At 32.3% G+C, this 19,584-nt stretch overlaps 1 pseudogene; it reads left to right on the top strand.

Annotated features, from left to right (window-relative positions):
* The window catches only part of LOC109110401, a 77,788-nt pseudogene that overhangs the window by 13,116 nt on the left and 45,088 nt on the right, over positions 1–19,584 (top strand).

Raw genomic sequence — 19,584 nt, 5'->3', positions numbered from 1 at the left:
GCACCGGGTCCGGCTTGCGTGGCCTGAGTTCAGGGCTTTCAGATGGACAGAGAGGGAGTGAGACAGAACTCAGGTCTGTTGAGATGAGCAGATATCTTCTCGTTAGCTGACGCAAAGGGTTTGGATTTCCCTGTATGAGTTATAGTGTTTAATATTGGAAAATCCTGCTTAGATGTTCAAATGTGCTGGAGCTTCAGGGATTCAAAGGGACAGTTCAGCTAAAAAGATATGTTCTTCTGAAGCTGTATGGCTTTTATTATTTTAACAAAAGTTTTTTTCCACACAACATAAGCACTTCACTGTTCAAAAGCACCATAAATGTATCATTAAAGTGGTCAATATTTAAAAAAAAAAAAAAAAAAAATTCTTCTAGGTGAAAATCATACACTCTAAAAATATAAATAACTGTAAATATATTATTGGACTGTGTTTTACTTGGCTTTTCTACTTCAAAATTTCACGTTTAAGTCAATGTGTTACTTGCGTTTTTAATTTTTTGCAAAATTTACTGGCGATTTCTGGGTTACATTATATTTCAATAGTCCAGTTTAGACATTCTTCTAACATTCTACTAAGTAACTTTGCAACTACATGTCAACAAACTCGCAATTGTTCATCACTTATTATGTGACCAAAAGATAAGAAAATGTTAACTCCTGCTGTAATGCACCAATAAGAAATATATGATATGTGCTTTAAAAAAACACATTATGTTGTAAATGTCACAGCAAGAGGAATGGGTGAAAATACGTAAAGGATCTTAGAAAAGGGAGACCTTAAAGAAGGCAAGATGAAAAGCAAGCGAGAGGATGAAATTGGCAGCAAAGGATCTGCAGTGTTGTAGTGGTAACAGTGAAGCTGTGCTGTAATTGCTGATGTCGTCCGGAGAATTGAATGCGATGACGGCAGCTGCTTACAGCCAGATTCATTAGGACAGCTGTGCTCAAAGCAGAGAGACAGACACAGCCGGAGAGATTGTTGTGTCTTGGGAAATAAGCAGATTCCAAAATCAGAGCAAAAGACTGAGAGATAGACAGCTGGAGTAGAGAGAGAGAGAGACAGGGTTCAGAGGAGTCTCTCTGTCAGGGGAAATAAGTGCACTGCAGAGTCAGGAAACTCCAGCCATGAGCAGTGTGTTTGAAATCACAGATGCTGTAAAGCAGCAGCAGCAGCAACAGCTCTGCAGAAGAGAGAGCCGAGGGTCTTCCCTTACTGCAGTGTCCTAAACCCTGCCCACCACTGCATACTAAACAACACTACACACGACAACCGCAATACTGCACATCATGCAGCATACTAAACAGCAAGAAATGAAGACTTTAATGCATTAAATTGATTAAATGTGACAATACAGACATTTAATGCTTTTGAATCTCTAAATTCTGAAAAATAAAATGGATCACAAAAGCATTGATAATAATCAGAAGTGTTTCTTGAGCAGCAGATCATCATATTAGAAGATGATCTTGAAGATGTGACACTGAAGATACATGATGTGAACAATACAGCTGCGAAGACAGGAGCAATAATTTTAAAATGATTTAAATAGAAAAGCAGTCAGCTTGTAATAATTTGATTACAGGTAATAAATTAATACATTTTGAAAATATATTTCAAATAGAAAACTTTTATTATATATTTATATTACCTTTTATTATACAATATTACCTGGTATAATTTTAAATATATTGTATCTATATTCACAAATATAATATGTTATACTATATAATACAATATAGCTGTATATTTATGATCAAAAACAAGAAAACTGGTTATTTTAAATTGTAAATTGTCACAATATAAACTGTGGTATTTTGATCCAAATCAATAAATAACATTTTAAAGCATATTCAAATATACAATTTTTACTATATTTTTATCAAATGCAATTGTTACATCACAGGAATAAATAACATTTTAAAGCATATTCAAATAGAAAACCTGTTCTTTTCAAGTGTAATAATATTTCACATTATTAAAGATTTTACTGTATTTTTGATCAAATAAATTAGCTAAATCAAATTAAAAAATTTCATTAAAAAAAAAAAAAAAATAAAAAAAAAAAAACATTAAAATAAAAAAAAAAAAAAAAATAAAAAAAAAAAAAAAAAAACAATGCACAGGAGTAAGGATATACGGGTTAAGAGTGAGTAAATAATGACAGGATGGTTATTTTCAGGGGAACTCTTGCTAAAATGGTGTTGTTGAGTGATTGTAAAATCAAGACTACAACTCTTGCTAAAATGGTGTTGTTGAGTGATTGTAACATCTGGATGAGTGTTTGTGTTGATACTGAAGCCTCTATCTGTTTAACTGATCTCAGCCCAATGAAAACATGTTCATTGTCTGTTGAAAATCTACAAAACAGTGGCTTTGAGACTGACCTTTGACCCTGATCCAAACCACATCACCCCCACATCAGTGTATCAAACAAGGTCCTCATGTGTTTCGATGCATGATAATCTACTCAGCATCTGTAGTAGCATCCTCCTTTAATGTCTCTCATTGAAATCTGATGAAATCTGAGATTCATAAGGATGCGTGATGGAAAACTGCCCTGAAGAGGGCCGTTGGGTAGATTTTAATTTTCATAACGCCTGTGCGGGGGTGGACACTTATGCCGACAGTGTGTGTCAATGTAATGTGGTTTAAATACGCAAGAGGCTGGCAACACTATTACTGCTTCTCATAGTTAGTGTTAGTGGTCTGACATTAGTGCTCCAGACCATCACTGATGTACTATTATAGTTTATGTTAATATTTTGAATTACTTTTTTATTTTTTTATTTTCAGTTCTCATTTTAATTTTAGTTAAGTGATAATTTTTTTTAATTAAAGTTTTTTTATTTTGTTGTTTTTTTGTCATTTTTATGTTTATTTTTTGTTGTATGAAATAAAGTAATGTATTATTTTCATTTACTTTTCATTTATTATTTGTGACCCTGGAGCAAAAAAGCATTCTTAAGTCTCTGGGGTATATTTGCAGCAATAGCCAAAAATACATTGTATGGGTCAAAATTATAAATTTTTATTTTATGCCAAAAATCATTAGGATATTAAGTAAAGATCATGTTCCATGAAGATATTTTGTAAATTTCCTACTGCAAATATATCAAAACATTTTTGATTAGTAATATGCATTGCTAAGCACTTCATCTGGACAACTTTAAAGGTGATTTTCTCAATATTTTTATTTTTTTGCACCCTCAGATTCCAGATTTTCAAATAGTTGTATCTCGGCCAAATATTGTCATATAATGCATAAATCTCACATACCAAAAATAAACACCAAATACACAAAAATTGACACTTAAGACTGGTTTTGTGGTCCAGGGTCACATTTTTTTTATTTTTTTTTTTAATTCAAGCAATGAGAATTTTGTTGTTGTCGTTCTATGGTTTTAGTTTTAGTCAACACTAATAACTCCCCAAACATGATTGATTCCTTGAATCATGTGTCTTGTTTTGATCAGACCCACCATTTTCACCTAACAAACAATAAAGAAGGTGAAAAAATGTGAACAGGAGCATACATAAAATGCTGAAAATAAAAAAAGATGGAATGCTGTGAACTGGCAGAAAATAAAATGTGAAATACACAGAGGGATAAAAAGGATTCTTAGTTTTTCCATTTTTGAAATTTGGAGATGATTTTTATTATTATATTTTGGAGTTGTTTCATTAGTCACTGTTCCTTCCATATTCACAGAGGAGTTGATGAATTATCAATACGACAGGCCTTCATACAGATTTGAGAGCAAAGAAACAAAGATTTCTGTGAGAAATGAGTAAGAATGACAGTCGACTCTTAACATCCCGTCAGTCTGATCTCTTCCATTGTCACACACACAAGAGTCACCGGATGTACCAAAAAAATTCCATTCCTGATTTTGCAAGCCATGACAATCAGGATTTATGGATTATAGAAATAATAAACCAAATAGTTACTTACATGCTGCATTTTTTATTTTTTTTATTTGGGTAGTTGAAACATAACATACAGTATACATAGATTTTTTTTTTGTATATATACACACACACATATATATATATATATATATATATATATATATATATATATTAGGTCCTGTAAGTGGTCACAATTTATTAGTTTTTTATTTATTTAAAATTTTACATTTCAAGATTAATGTTTAAGTGAGAGTGTATATATATATGTATATATATGTATATATATATTAGGTCCTGTAAGTGGTCACAATTTTTTATTTATTTATTTATTTTTATCACATTGCAAATGCATTTTTTTTTTTTTTTTATTTTTTTTACAATATTCATACATCGGAAAAATGTGCAGGGAATGTGCAAAAAAATCAGAATGTGCAAAATACAGAGGAAATAATATGAACATTGTGAGTGAGGAGTGCAGACAGGTTATTGGTCAGTTCAATATTTTTATTTTTTTGTTTTTTGTTGTTTTTTGTTTTTTTTTGCTAAGCCTTTGGTGGTCCATTGAGGATGTAGATTTCAGTTCATCGAGAGGTTCAGAAATGTGACCGCCTGAGGCAAAGAAACTGTTCCGAGTCTGCTGTTGTCGACAAAGACACCTATACGTCATAATATATTAAGAATTTGTCATAATTTTTATCAACTATTTTGAGTGAGATGTCTCATCATGCAGATTTAATTGTTATCTTAGGTTTTCTATTGGAATTAAAATCAGAATATTGTCAGGGATAGTATGTATTTTATTTTTTTTTTTTGCTTCAAAGTTCACTTAGGGGGATAGTCCACCTAGGATGTGAGTGTTCAGCTGCTGAGAGATGGAGCATCCAAGATGTAGGTGACTTCTGTTTCTGAGTAGAACAGAAAAAAGATTCCTAACTCAAAACTGTTGCAGTCTGTCAGCATATAATGTAAGTGAATGAGGATCATGGCTATGAGAGTCAATAAGCATACACAAACAAAAAACCAAAATTAATTTGCTCGTGACGATACATTTGATGTGTAAAGACACTCAACGATTGGTCCTGTGCAAGGAAAAAACTGACACACTACTCATCTCAATGGAGTGTCAGATTTGAGAGGAGGTGGTGGTAATGCACTTATACAGTATTCTGCGATCCATTAAAGCAATTGAAAAGTAATTTGCATCACGAATGAATCAGGACTTCGGATGTGTGTGATGAATCAGAGGGAAAAACGATATGTAGTTTCTTGCAAAGACCAATATTGTCTTTACATATCAGTGTTCATCATGAGCCGCAGGGTTTATTTGGTTTTTTGTGTATGTATTTGTTTTTGTTTTTTGACACTCAAAGCCATGATTCCCATTCATTTACATAGTTCACCCAAACTGCAGCGATTTGAAAAATCTTTGTTTGTGTTATACTGAAGAAAAAACAAAGTCACCTCCATCTGGGATACCTGCGGGTCAGCCATTAAATTATTTTTGGGACCCTGGTGACTCAAACTTAAAATAGTATCTCTATTATTATGAGGTCATAAAAGCTGCAAGCACAATTATCAATAAAAATGTATACTGTCACAGTGCATTTTCATGTCAACAACCAATTTGCACCATATTTCAAACAATATCATAAAAAATGCACGCAATCATGGCTTAGATTCAAAATAAGTGTGAGTGAATTTTTAATAATAGTTTTTTTGGAAGAGTGGTTTTCAGTATAGTTTCATTGGTGTGCTGCTTATTACTGTGTGTTTAATAAGAGTGTTTTTGGGTGCGTGTTTGATAGCTGCTGTGATTCCACTGCGGACCCCGCCGCTGCTGCTCTCACAATGAACAAGGTTGCTAAGATACGGTGAGCTTATATTAGATTATCTTATCTGCTGTTACTATATTTTCCCCAGCACCGTGAAACCTTTATTAATTTGGAAATTTACCCAGCTGCGGAATTAAGAAGCTGCTATGTGTATAGCGACGCACTCTCTCTCTCTCTCTCTCTCTCTCTCTCTCTCTCTCTCTCTCTCTCTCTCTCTCTCTCTCAGCTGGACTGCTGGGTGCAGCATCCAGAACTCCCTCAGGTTTAATGTCGGCCCCGCCTTTGTACAATGCCTGGCTTGATTAACAGCAGTAAGCCGCTGTAATCTACATCCCAGAGGCCTCTGGCTCCATTTGATACCCCACTAACCAATAAGACACGTGAGCGAATGAAGCAATGATGTCATCTCCTGCTGAAGCCATTGGTGGTGTGCTAATATGGAAGGCCGATGGGGCCAAAAGTCATTAACAGAAAGAATGAAAGAAATACTACTTCAACAAACCAATCAATAACTCAACTCATTTATTTTGTATGAGAAGAGACGCACATTCTAGCTGTATTTAAGCATTAACTTTTGCTGTGTTTTTTTAGTATGTGTAAAGATGCACAGTTTTACCTTTAAGGGTTAGTTCACCCAAAAATGAAAATTAGACTGTGTTTTACTCACCCTTGAGGCATCCTAGGTGTATATGACTTTCTTCTTTCAGATGAATCCAGTCAGAGTTATATTTAAAATTGTCCTGGCTCTTCCGAGCTCTAACAGTGCAGTCAGTGGGTGTTGCATCTCAAAATCACAAAAGTCATCAAATAAAGTGTGTGCATTCATAATAAACATGCCTCACACCGATCTGGGGAGGGGGAAAATAAAGGCCTCTTTAAGTGAATCCATGCATTTTTGTTAGAAAAAAATATTTCAAATGTAATAAACACGTTTTTCTCACTTCCATTATATGTCATACGCGGATGCCATTCCGGCGGATGACTTAAGACGCCAGTGTTGCGTGATTAGTTACAAAACAAAATGCTGGTCATGAATTAGAAGTACAAACTGAGGATTTGCAAAGAAAAATGTCTTTGGATTTTAATATAAACCAAGAGGAGACTGGTTTTCCTTTCCTAAAGTAAGGAAACTTTGCTTCCTTTGCTCCTATAAACAAACTCGCAAACTAGCATATCTCAGAGTCGTGCGCAAGGTGCATACGTGCTGCATCCGCCGGAATGGCTTCCGGGTATAACAGATAACAGAAGTGAGAGAATAGTGTTTATTACGTTTGAAATATGGATATTTTCTTACAAAAACACATGGAATCGCTACAGAAGGCCTTTATTCACCACCCCAAGCACAATACCCTACACAAGGGAGAGGTGTGAGGCACGTTTATTATGAATGCGCACGCTTTATTTGATGACTTTTGGGATGTTCAACTGCAACACCTGCTGACTGCAATGATAGAGTTTGAAAGAGCCAGGACTCTAATATAACTCAGACTGGATTCATCTGAAAGAAGAAAGTCATATAAACCTAGGATGCTTCGTGGATGAGTAAAACACAGTCTAATTTTAATTTTTGGGTGAACTAACCCTTTAAGATGCAAATTTGAACTTGTCAACGCACGCATATTCTGGCCATGTTCAAACATGTCATACCTTTAAAAAAAGATTTACCTCTAGATTTACCCACATATTAATCCTTTCTTTATTTCACTGTGGCATTGCTTTACTGATATCTACATGTCTTATGTTATGATTTGTCATGTTCTTTTTAGTTGTGTTGTTCAACATTCTTTCAACATCTTAATTTCTCAGGTAAACAAGAAAGAATGTTGAACAACACAACTAAAAAGAACATGACAAATCATAACATAAGACATGCATTATCCATGTACCATTGCAGCACATATGCAAATATAGTCTAAAATACATCAATTTCATTAAGTGCATGCTTTTGAGTATCTTGGAAAAACAATGTGTGTTGACAGTCAAATTTCAAACGTTCCATTTAAAGACTTTTCGCCCTATCTGCCTTCCATACTCTAAGGCTGTAATCCGCATTCAAAATGAGGTGAGAAAAACCTTGGAAAATGGTCATGGAGGAATAAATATTTTCTCATAATGAATACACAAGAGGCCACATTAATGTATTTTATCTGTAAACACACTGTATTGTTAGGATTACCTCTTTATTTTATGGCACTGTGCATACAGCTCTTGCAATGTGAGTGGGAATTAATCTGCTAGAGTTATAAAATAAGATTTAAATTACTGTTTTAAAGTTAATTCAAAAAATGTAATACAGATAATGTAATACCTGAGTGTTCTGATGCTGCTGGAAAGAAAAATACTGCTTACTGCATATACTGTAAAATGCTTGATGTAACTATATAATCCATCCAGCTATAGTCTGTTAAATGGGACTATACGATATGAAGTTATTGAGATATTCTGAACATTGTTATGAACATATGCACTGTGAAAAGTGCTATACAAATAAATTTGACTTGGCTTGCTTACTATTAAAATTCTTTAAAAAGTTCATGTGAAACAGCAGCATGCAACGATTAATATTTCACCCAATAGTACTGTATTGTTGTCGCATTACCTCATCATAGTCATTTAGCATTTTTAATCCCATGTCTGTTTTAAGTTTTGGCAACATGTTGAGTGCTATTGCACATTTTGCCAAATCTAATAAGCAATACTGGTGTTAAATTTATGCCAGTGTTATTTTAGTATCATTGTTGATATACTATTAGAGGTTTTGTTAATACTTTGAATTAGATTTTACTTTTAGATTTTCTGTTTTCAGGTTAATAGAAATTGTTAGTAATTTTGTTTTTGTCATTTGTTTTATCAGTTCTTGCTATATATATATTGTATATATATATTTATTATTTATTTATTTATTAGATTTGGTTTATTTAGTATAAGCTTTAAAGGGGTCATATGACATTGCTAAAAAAATAACATTATGTTGTGTATTTGGTGTAATGAAATGTGTTTATGTGGTTTAAGGTTAAAAAACACATTATTTTCCACATACTGTACATTATCGTTTCTCCTCTATGCCCCGCCTTCTGAAACGCATCAGTTTTTACAAAGCTCAACGTTCTGAAAAGTGAAGTGTGCTCTGATTGGCCAGCTATCCAGTGCATTGTGATTGGCCGAATACCTCAAGCGTGTGAAGGAAATGTTATGCCCCTTACCATACTGTGATGCCATGTTCTGGCATGACGAGACAAAAACAATAAAACCCATTACAAAAAAGGCATTTGTTGCTTCCAGTGGGGATATAATTGCTGATTATAATGACTTATACTGCCTTTTTACGCATTGCATTTCTTATCGGGGTGAGTAAACATAAAACCATGTCTGCATTTGTGATCAGAGAAACGACAAACAACAAGCGCCACTCTACACTGCTCAAAACTCACGTTTGAATCATCAGTGACAAATCCTTTAAATATGAAAATGTACTTACAGGCTGTGAGTCAGCATTATTTGTCGGAACAACGGCATTGTAGACTACTCTCCCAGGAAACAGTCCTTGTCCTCCGTAAAATGCGTTGCACACATCTGAATATTTGGTTTGAACTGTTCTGGAACAGTTTTGTAAATGCTACAAAAGTCCTACAAATACTACAAAAGTAGTTTCGCTTTCATAACGAAACTCACAGCGTCCCCCCAACATAGCGGCGGCAGCAGCAACAATACCACAGTAAGAATCAAAGTTACGCCTTCTTTCTTTGCGTAAACATTTGGGAGGTGTTATGCAAATCGTAGACATTTGGGGGTGTGTTTAAAAGATGCTTTTTAGGAGGGCTTGAACGAGTCTTAACTTTTATAAAGAATATCTCTTTGGGTTTGAGAATTCATTCCAACCAAATTCATCTAACCTATCTACAAACAAACAGAAACAAACAAAACAAGAAAGGAAAACAAACTTGAAATCGCATCATATGACCTCTTTAATAGGACTTAACGTGATTTCAATTCACATTTATTTTGTTTTAGGTAAGTAATGTTTTTTTTTCTGTTTCATTTATTTATTTAAATTTTCTGTGTTTTTGGTTTTATTATTTTTTTTTATTATGTTGTGTGTTTTTGAAATTTTTATTATTTTTGTATGTTTTTTTTCAATGTAGGTTTATTTAGTTTGAGTTATTTTAGAAGGAAATGAAATGAAAAATGTTACCTTGACTACCTGAAATAAAATAAGTAAAAGGTTTTTCATTCTATTTTAATTTAGTTAACATTATGTTTCACGTAATGAAAATGTTTTTATGGTTTTAGTTTAAGTAAATGATAATAACCCTTATCCATGCATAAACATTCATATAGTGTAATTAGTATGCAGGGTGAAAAAATAGTATGAGAAGTGTGCTATTACAAATATAGCCAATATCATGGTAACCTTTTCCATCTTCTTGACACCACTATGAAATATCCCTATTATCCTATGGATTTTTCATGCATTGCATTTGGTCGGGAACAAAAGGATGTAAGAAGCTCATTTGGGATTCTGTCACTTTTTTAACTGCAGTCAGAAGCAGTGCAGAGAAAGCCATTGTTCATCCATTTTCTCTCAGACGCCGTTGTTTCCTGTTTTCCCGCAGGATTGCCATCTCATTGGGGTCTTTTGCGTCGGCATTCATATAATATGCTTTCTTGCTCTGGGTTTAGCATTGATTAATTAATCCATTCCTAATTATCTCATTGAGAGCTTCGATCGGCTCATTTCCTGTTGCTTTCGTCCTGTTTGCTGATCATGTTTCTCTCACCTATGCGCATACGTCACCCCAACGCTGCTCTGTTTGAATGCTGTGACTCTTGAAGGAAACATGAGAAGAAATGAGGCATGACCTCATGAAAAATTTGCATAATGCAATTAACGGCAGTCTACCATAGTACATGCAGGCAAACATTTGCTTGTTTCCGGTGTGACAGACATTCATTCAAGGTTCGGGATGTTTGCTTGTGAAAACCTGCTGTCATGTTGTTACATCAGTTTTCTTTTTTTTTCTAAATTCAATTTTTTCCAAAATTCCACCTTTTTTTTTGCATTCTGGATGGTTTGTTTCTGGAGTTTTTATTCATAAAAAGTATGTCTAATCAGTTGAATTCAAACTTCAGCAATTTGATAATTTATTACAAATATTACAATAATGTAAAAATTTTACAACTTGCTTGTGAACGCAATTTATTTTAGATGTTCTGTGTTGTCCACTTTAATTTTTCTGGATTTTTGATTTAATACAAATTTATTGTCAAAAATGGTGGCAATCAAATCAGTTAAGTAAGTAAAGTATAAGTAAATGAAAATTCAACAATTCCTTTAATTTTTGGCAAGCATATTGCTGTACAGACGAGGTTTACTGTTAAAAATTAAAGCATGGAAGAAAAATGTGTGATTTTTCTTTAAAAATAAAGTTTTAATAATTGTATTATTATTATTATTACTTTGAGAAATATACATTCTACTTTACAGTAATATATTTCTGTCTTCAAGTTAAACCAAACTTTTATTTTGACGGGTTGTAGTGAAGACCTTTGTGTTTCTGTTTCCATATCACATTTTGAATAATTTTACAGCCCTACTCTTAATGCCAAATTACTATAAATTACATTTTTATGACTGGATTCTGTGATTCTGTCTATGTTTTTCATATTACAGCAATCACAGGGCCATAATTAATTAACATTGTTTTCCAAAACAAATCCAAATTTCTTCTGCTGGTAGTTGCTGCTGCCACAGACAATAAATAGTTTTTGTAACAGCATGCTGGCATAGATACTACTCATACTATTTCTGTATTATATACAGTAGAGTGTGTATTGTGTGAAACTGCACTTTTCAGGCTCCAGTCATGGTATCAGAGTGCATGTGGTCTGTCAAGTGTGCTTACTACTGTATGTAGTAGCATACTCTGTCCTCACTCAGACTGATAACAGTGGCTCTCCCTGATCAGTGCAGATGAGGGTAAGGTCAAAGGTCAGGCGCTCCATCTTGTCCCTGTTGCAGTACAGATGGAGAAGCAGCAGGGCTGCGTTTACTGCAGTATTCACATTGGGCCTCTAGATCTGTTCCCTGCCCTGGAGCCATACTACACAGCCTTAACTAAAGCCCAAAACAGTGTGCTCTGATTACTAATTTGACATTTAGCTAATGCTTTTTATCCAAACAGACTTACACCCTGTCCCAACAAATCCAGGCATGATCTCTCTGTTCACACTGAAAGCAGAAATGCTGTGCTGTGGTTAGAAATGCTCACACCTGGTTTAGACTCTTTTCTACACTACATTACAAAGTTTAAAATACAGTAAAAACAGTAAAAATGTGAAATATTATTACAATTTAAAATAACTGTGTTATATGTGAATATATTGTAAACTGTAATTTGCTGTGATCAAAGCTGATTACTCCAGTCTTCAGTGTCACATGATCCTTCAGAAATCATTCTAATATGCTGATTTTCTGAAGTTAAATTTTTTAATTATTATCTATGTTGAAAAAAGTTGTGCGGCTCCATATTTTTGGAAATTGTCATACGTTTTAATTAAAAATAATAATAATAATAATAATTTAATTGTGAGATAAACTCAAAATTATAACTGAATTTTTCTATTTCAGAATTTTTATATATCTCATTATTCTATATCTTATATACAGATATATTTTCTGAATTCTGAATTTATATCTTGCAATAATAACAATAATACTGAATAAAAATAAATAAATAAAAAAGTAATTGCAATTTTTTGTCACAATTCTTTTTCCCTGCATTTGCAATTTTATATCTCATAATTCTGAATTCATACCTCACATTTCTGAATTTTTTATCAGAATTGTGAGGAAAAAGTCAGAATTTTAAGATAAAAAATAAAATTACAGTTACCTTCCTAAAAATAAAAATAATCCTATAGTAGAAAAAAAAATTATAAAATAAAACACACACATTAAATAAAATAAAATAAAATAAAATAAAATAAAATAAAATAAAATAAAATAAAATAAAATAAAATAAAATAAAATAAAATAAAATAAAATAATGAATCAAAACTAAATAAAAAAATAAAAAAAATAAAATAAAATAAAATAAAATAAAATAAAATAAAATGCTTTTGGGTTTCAGCAAACATGAATGGACTGAAACATATGTCTTGCAAACCAGTTTACTTTCTCACAATAAAATATTTTCTGTTGAAACAGGAAGTTGAGGTGGGACATATTGACATGCCAATAATTTTGCATATTGTTGGGCCTGTGCAGTTCATGATAATATTAATAAATAGAAGCAAAGTGTTGTATATTTTCATAAATAATGACTATTTATAGTGCATTATATTTTCTAAAGGTGTAATAATGAATAAATAAATATTATAATGTATTACAACTATGATTACAATTATTCATTAAATCATCCGATGCTTTGTAAGGTGCAAGATACAAGGCTTTACTTTTATAATGCATTATGTGCAAAGATTTCTTTTATAATGCATTATGTGCAAAGGCTGTTGTAAGGAATTTTGTTGTGATTAGGAATCCAAATCAGACATACACTAAACATCAGTTTCTACTTCATGGAGTCTTCTGTGCAAAACAAGTCCTGACCCGAGGAAAGAGTAAATCACATATCCATGGGCTTTATTGAGCTCCATAAGTAGGAAACATGTTCTCTCTCACTCTCGCTTTCGCTCTCTTCTTCAGTATCTTGTGTCTTTCTCTGTCTTGCACTGGCTGCATTAACATTCCTTTGAAGCCTGATTCCAGAGCAGATCATCATCTTCCTCACCATCTTTATCTGTCTCTCCTGATCTGCTGTTTGAACTCTCGCTTTAGCTCAGCGTCGTGATGAAGGCTGTCTGTGTAATCCATTGCATTCTTTAAACATGAAACCAAAATATACTTTGGCTTATTTATAATCACACATTTCTGGTCTTATTGTGAAGGATTCGATGCATATTACGCCATAAATGAACATCATGTTGGCCATATGTTTCCTGAAGTGGGTTCACTGAATGAAACTGACCTCAGCACAGATCACACGTGTGTTTGAGCCAAACACAAAAGCCAAAATAGTTTTTCCTCTTTTTTTCTCATATGGTTTTTCTTCTGCCTCTTGATCTTTTCTTTAATCATGTGTTGGTGCATTACTTTTCTAGGGACTGGCTTGATTCCAAGAGCTCTTTCACTCTCTTGTTCTTTTGCTTTTGCTTGTGTCATATTGACAGTGAGAACAATAACTCATGGATGCTTGCTAAACTCTCATTGGATGCAGCAGTTGTGTATGAGTGTGTGTATGTGTATTAGTTGTATATTAATTATTTTTATTTTCAAAAATAATAATAACTGTCTAAAATTACTTTTGATTTCTACTGATGCAACCAAGAATGCATGGACAAGAAAAAAATATATAGTATTGATTAATTGATTGTAGTATTGGCAGTTTAATTTACGAATGAAAATCTGATGTAAGATGTTCTTAATTTAAAAAAATTAAAATATTTAGTTGGGTTGAAATTTGTGTTTTGATTTATCTGTAGAATTACTTTTAGAATTGAAAAGTAAATTAAGTTCTGATGTAGCGAAAAACTTTTACATTTGATAAACGATTACCAAAAAAATAAAAAATTTGTTTCATTTCAGTCACTTAAATACATTTTGGTGTCCTTTCACTGAGATATAGAAGGTTGTGTTAAGAAATTTATCCATTCAAAGATGTATTAATGTTTTTGAAAAAAAGTATCTTCTGCTCACATTTATTTGACCACAAATACAATAAAATCTGTAATATTGTGAAATATTTTTACAATTCAAAATTATTGTTTTCTATTGTAATATATTAAAAATGTAAAATGTAATTTATTCCTGTGATGCGCAGCTGATTTTCCAAATCATTACTCCAGTCTTCAGTGTCACATGATCTTCAGAAATCATTCTAATATGCTGATTGACTGCTCGAGAAACATTTCTGATTATTATCAATGATGAAAACAGTTGTGCTGCTTCATATTTTTGTGGAAACTGTGATACATTTTATTTTTCAGGATTCTTTGCTGAATAGAAAGTTTATTTAAATATATAAGCATTTATTTTAAATAGAAATATTTTACATTATAAACGTATTTCCTGTCACTTTTAATCAATATAATGCATCATGTCTGAATAAAAAAAAACTAATGGCAGTGTATGTACCTCATACATTTAGTATATTTAAACACTGAATTAAAATGAATGTTCATCTGTAATTCTACCTCATTTATAATCATCTCTTGTATCATCTGGTGTCCGTTTATAAGCATGTATCTCCTCTTTGTGTTTGTGTTGCAGTAAGTGACAGCTGCTTTCGCAATCTCGCTGAGGACCGCAGCGGGATCAACCTCAAAGATCTCGTGCACGACCCCTCCTTGTGAGTGACCATGAGTTATTTAACTCTTTTTATTTAAATATTTGTCGCACTGTAACATGCCGCATAACTTCAGCCTGTTAGCTTCAGCACTCATATAATCAGACATTCATGCCATCCTAATCACTGAACGCTCGTCAGGAGTTCAGGCTGTTTAACAGCGGTCTGCAGTTTTACATGCAAAACATGTGGTTGCATTGAGCCCTTGATGGATATTAATGTCAGAAGGACTCATTGTCACGGTCACACTGCGTTGTAATGAACTGTCATCACTCTTGTCATTTTACATGAATGAAATGTGTCTGAAGCATATCAAACAGTTTAACCACATCCACATCTACACACCAATACATACAGAAAATAACTTAAAGTTTAACAAGCATTTATTTTACTTTATTTATGATTAAATGTAGCATTAAATGCTTTGAACTTGCAACTGATGCAGAATTTTAAAACTGTGAAAAGTTGGCATTTTATTGGCAAGTTATTGGAAATAATATTTATTTATTAATATTATTTAGACATAATAATATTACATGATATATTATTTTCCATATAATTTTAGCCACACTCCCCGTCAAATGTAATTTTATTGAACTCTAGTTTGTAATTGGTTGGTTTTTTTGGGGGGGGGGTTTCCAGTTTGTTTTGGATTTGATTAAATGCACTATTATTTGATTCAGTGTGTTATTTGCCATTTTTTGTAATTATTTGTGAAATTTACTAGCCATTTCTGAGCAAAAGTTGTTTTAAAGTAATAGTACACCAAGGTTTTTTTGTTGTTGTTGTTGTTTTCAGTGTGCGACACTTAACACTTTAAACTTGCAAATGAATATGGACTATTTCATACAAAAATAGCGATTCAAACCCGTATGGCTTTGTTCTATGGAAAAAAATCCCATTCTTATAGGTATAAAAGCTCTTTGAATTTGGGTGAATCTCATTTTTCACCCTGAAATTTAGGGGGGGGAAAAAAGAATTCATATTTTAAGACCATTTTTAAGATGAGTAATTACAATCAAGAAAACTTATTTTTGTTAAATTCTCAAAATAAAAACATTTTTTGTTTATTTATGAAAGGTTAAATTGTTCAAACATGGATTATATGAAATGCTGATCATGCACAATAGGACCAGAGATGTTTATTAAAGGAATATTTCATAAAAAAATGAGGATCATTTTAAACCTGTATGACTTTATATTATGGACAAAAATCCCATATACTGTATATAGTTCTTTGAGTTGCATTTGGGTGAATCTCATTTTTACCCTAAAATCTATAAAAAATAAATAAATAATAAGAATTTATATTTTGCATAATGAAAATGAATTTTTAAGACTGTTACAATTAAGCAAGCTTTTTTATTAAATTCTCTAAATAATAATGTTTTTGCTTATTTATGAAATGTTAAATTGCTCAAACATGGTTGCATTATAACCAGTGATCATGCACACAATAGGACCAGAGACATATTTCATGCAAAAATGAGGATTCGTGTTGTTTTAAATCCATATGAATTTAATCAATGGGAGAAAAAAAATAATAATAGTTCATATTTATACAGCATGTTTCCTGTCTTCTGAAGTCATATGATAGCTTTGTGTGACAAACAGACTGAAATTTAAGTCATTATACTGTACATTGAAAATCTTCCTTTCTATTTAGAATATAGTGCACAAGTCATATGGACTACCTTTATAATAGTTTAATTGTGTTTTTTGCTATTTTAAAAGCTATTTTTTTGTAGATAGGCTGCCTTAAAACGTAATTTTGAGTGTAAAAAAATAAGTCATACGGATTCAGAATTAAATTCATTTTTTGTACGAATTATCCCTTTAAGATTGCAGCCATGCTGAAAACACTGTAATGAATACAGGAGGAAGTGTTTGGATGAGCTGTCAGGTGAAATAGAAAGCCAGGTGGTTTTGGGGAAAGCGAGATGACAGACAGATGAAGGCGATGTGTGTTAAGTGTGAACGCTGCGGGACAGACAGCTATCAGACAGGTCGGGCGTGTTGTCCTCACGCGACTGCAGTCATAACAGTCGCTGTCAGTCGTGCTAATTGGTGATGCTAAAAATAGGCGGTGAATAAATCAGATCGGTGACCCCCGGCTCATCTTGCTCTGACCCTTGTTAGAGAGTCAGCAGACCTTAGGCATGCTAGGATAGTCTGCTGTGAGAATTAAATCCCATCCTGATTCAGTGGATCTCATTTTCTACCCCAAAATCTGAAGGGGAAAAAATGAGAATTCATATTTTGCATAATGAAAATTAATTTTTAAGACCATTAGGATTTTTTTTTACAATCATTACAATTAAACACTTTTTATATTAAATTGTCAAAATAATAATATTTATGTTGGTCAATCAAATTTTACACTTATCGTATAATTAATTAATTTTTAATTAATTAATGAAATGTTGATTTGTTCAAAGATGGTTTGCTATTATCATATAATTAAGCACATTTTTAAAATAAATTCTCAAAAAAGAAATATTTTTGTTAATTAATAAAATGTTAAATCGTTTAAACATGGTTTGCACTTATTATATTATAAAATTGAGCCGTTTTTTATTAAATTCTCAAAATAGTTATATTTTAGTTTATTAACAAAATATTAAATTGCTTTAATAGGGTTTGAACTTATTGTAGAATTATGCACAATTTTTGTATTAAATTCCAAACTAATAATATTTTTGTTTATTAATGAAATGTTGAAATGCTCAAACATGGTTCGCACTTCTTTAAACAAGTTCTCAAACTATAATATTTTAGTTTATTAATGAAATGTTGAATTTTGCACTAATTGTATAACAGCCCATCCATACTTCAGAGGTTTTGTGAGTGTTTTCAGGTAGCTTCCCAGCGAGGTGTCCCTGCGTCCTCCAGCAGTATTTTAAATTGCGCCCGAAGCCATCATTCAGCACAAAGGCATTTCATTATTAATTAAATCACAGCAGCAGATGGCCTTCGTTTGGGAGCCCATCCAGAATTGAAGTAGGCCTGTAAAGCTGGGTCACAGATGTGTGCAGCAGGACGTGTTCTCCTCGTCTGCCGCTTACTCTCTGTCTTTCTTTATTCATACCCCGAGGAACACGGCAAGGCCAGGAATGATGGTTTTTAGTGTGGCAGGGTCCATATGACAGCAGAGTTCGATTAAACACTCCTAACTCTTCCATTAGACAGAGAAAGACTTGGACGGCGATTCTGGCACAGTGAAGGGAAAATGCAACTCTTAAACCATGCCAGAAATATTACTGAGGATGTCAAGCCCTCTGATTGTTTTACAGGTTTTTTTTTTTTTATTTGTTTTTTTGTTTTGTTTTTTCATTGTAGACAGCTCTGTTTTCTAGACATTTCTATTAATGGACTTTTTAACATGAAGCAAGTTGTTGCAGTTTTACTGGAAAGCATGCCTGTGTTCACAATATCATAATAATTCAGGATTCTCTTTAAAATCTTTAAAAAGTGATTTCCAGACCTGGAAATTCTTGAAAAATCTTGGAAATGTTTCATTTAATTTTATTTATTTTATTTATTAGTTATGCTCAGCTTTAGTCATTCTGCTATTAATAGTACAAGTCATAGTAAATAGTAAATGACCTACATTTGCCAAAATGTACAGTATATAACGAAGAATACTGGCTGAATTTAAAAAAAAAAAATCTATACTACTCTAAATATTTTTGCCATATTATTACACTGCTGTTCAAAAGTTTGAGGTCAGTAGGATTTTTTTAATGTCTTTAAAAAATCTCACCAAAGCTGCATTTATTATGAGTAAAAATACAGTAAAAACAGTAATATTGTGGAATGTTGTTACAAATTAAAAGCTAACTTTGTCATTTATTCTTGTGATCAATGCTGAATTTTCAGCATCATTACTCCAGTCTTCAGTGTCACATGATCTTTCAGAAATCATTCTAATATACTGATTTGCTGCTAAAAAAAAAAAACATTTCTTATTATCACCAATGTTGAAATCAGTTTCAAATCAGTCAGTTGAAATTAATATTTTTGTGTAAGCATCGTGATACATTTTATTTTTTAGGATTCTTTGATGATTAGAAAGCACAGAAGAACAGCATTTATTCACAATAGAAATCTTTTATAACATTATAAATATCTTTACTGATAATGTCTGTACTGTCATTAATGCATGCTTGGTTTTTACTGATTTCAATTTACTGTCCCCAAACTTTTGAACTGTAGTGTATATATTGCAGGAATAATATATAATAGTATACAATTCTAATTTTTAGCATCTCTTTTTTGACTAATGTTTTGTTGACACTACCAAAATTTAGGACATTTTTACAAAAATTGGACTAAAGATACAAAACAACATGTGAGAAAGCATAGCACACTGTTTGTTTTATATTATACTGTCTTACATACTATTTTTTTAATATAACTTGATATTTTGCAGCATATAG

This window comes from Cyprinus carpio, chromosome A20 (genome assembly GCF_018340385.1).
Source record: "Cyprinus carpio isolate SPL01 chromosome A20, ASM1834038v1, whole genome shotgun sequence".
Taxonomy (NCBI): Eukaryota; Metazoa; Chordata; class Actinopteri; order Cypriniformes; family Cyprinidae; genus Cyprinus; species Cyprinus carpio.
This window is presented reverse-complemented; position numbering and strand designations above follow the sequence as displayed.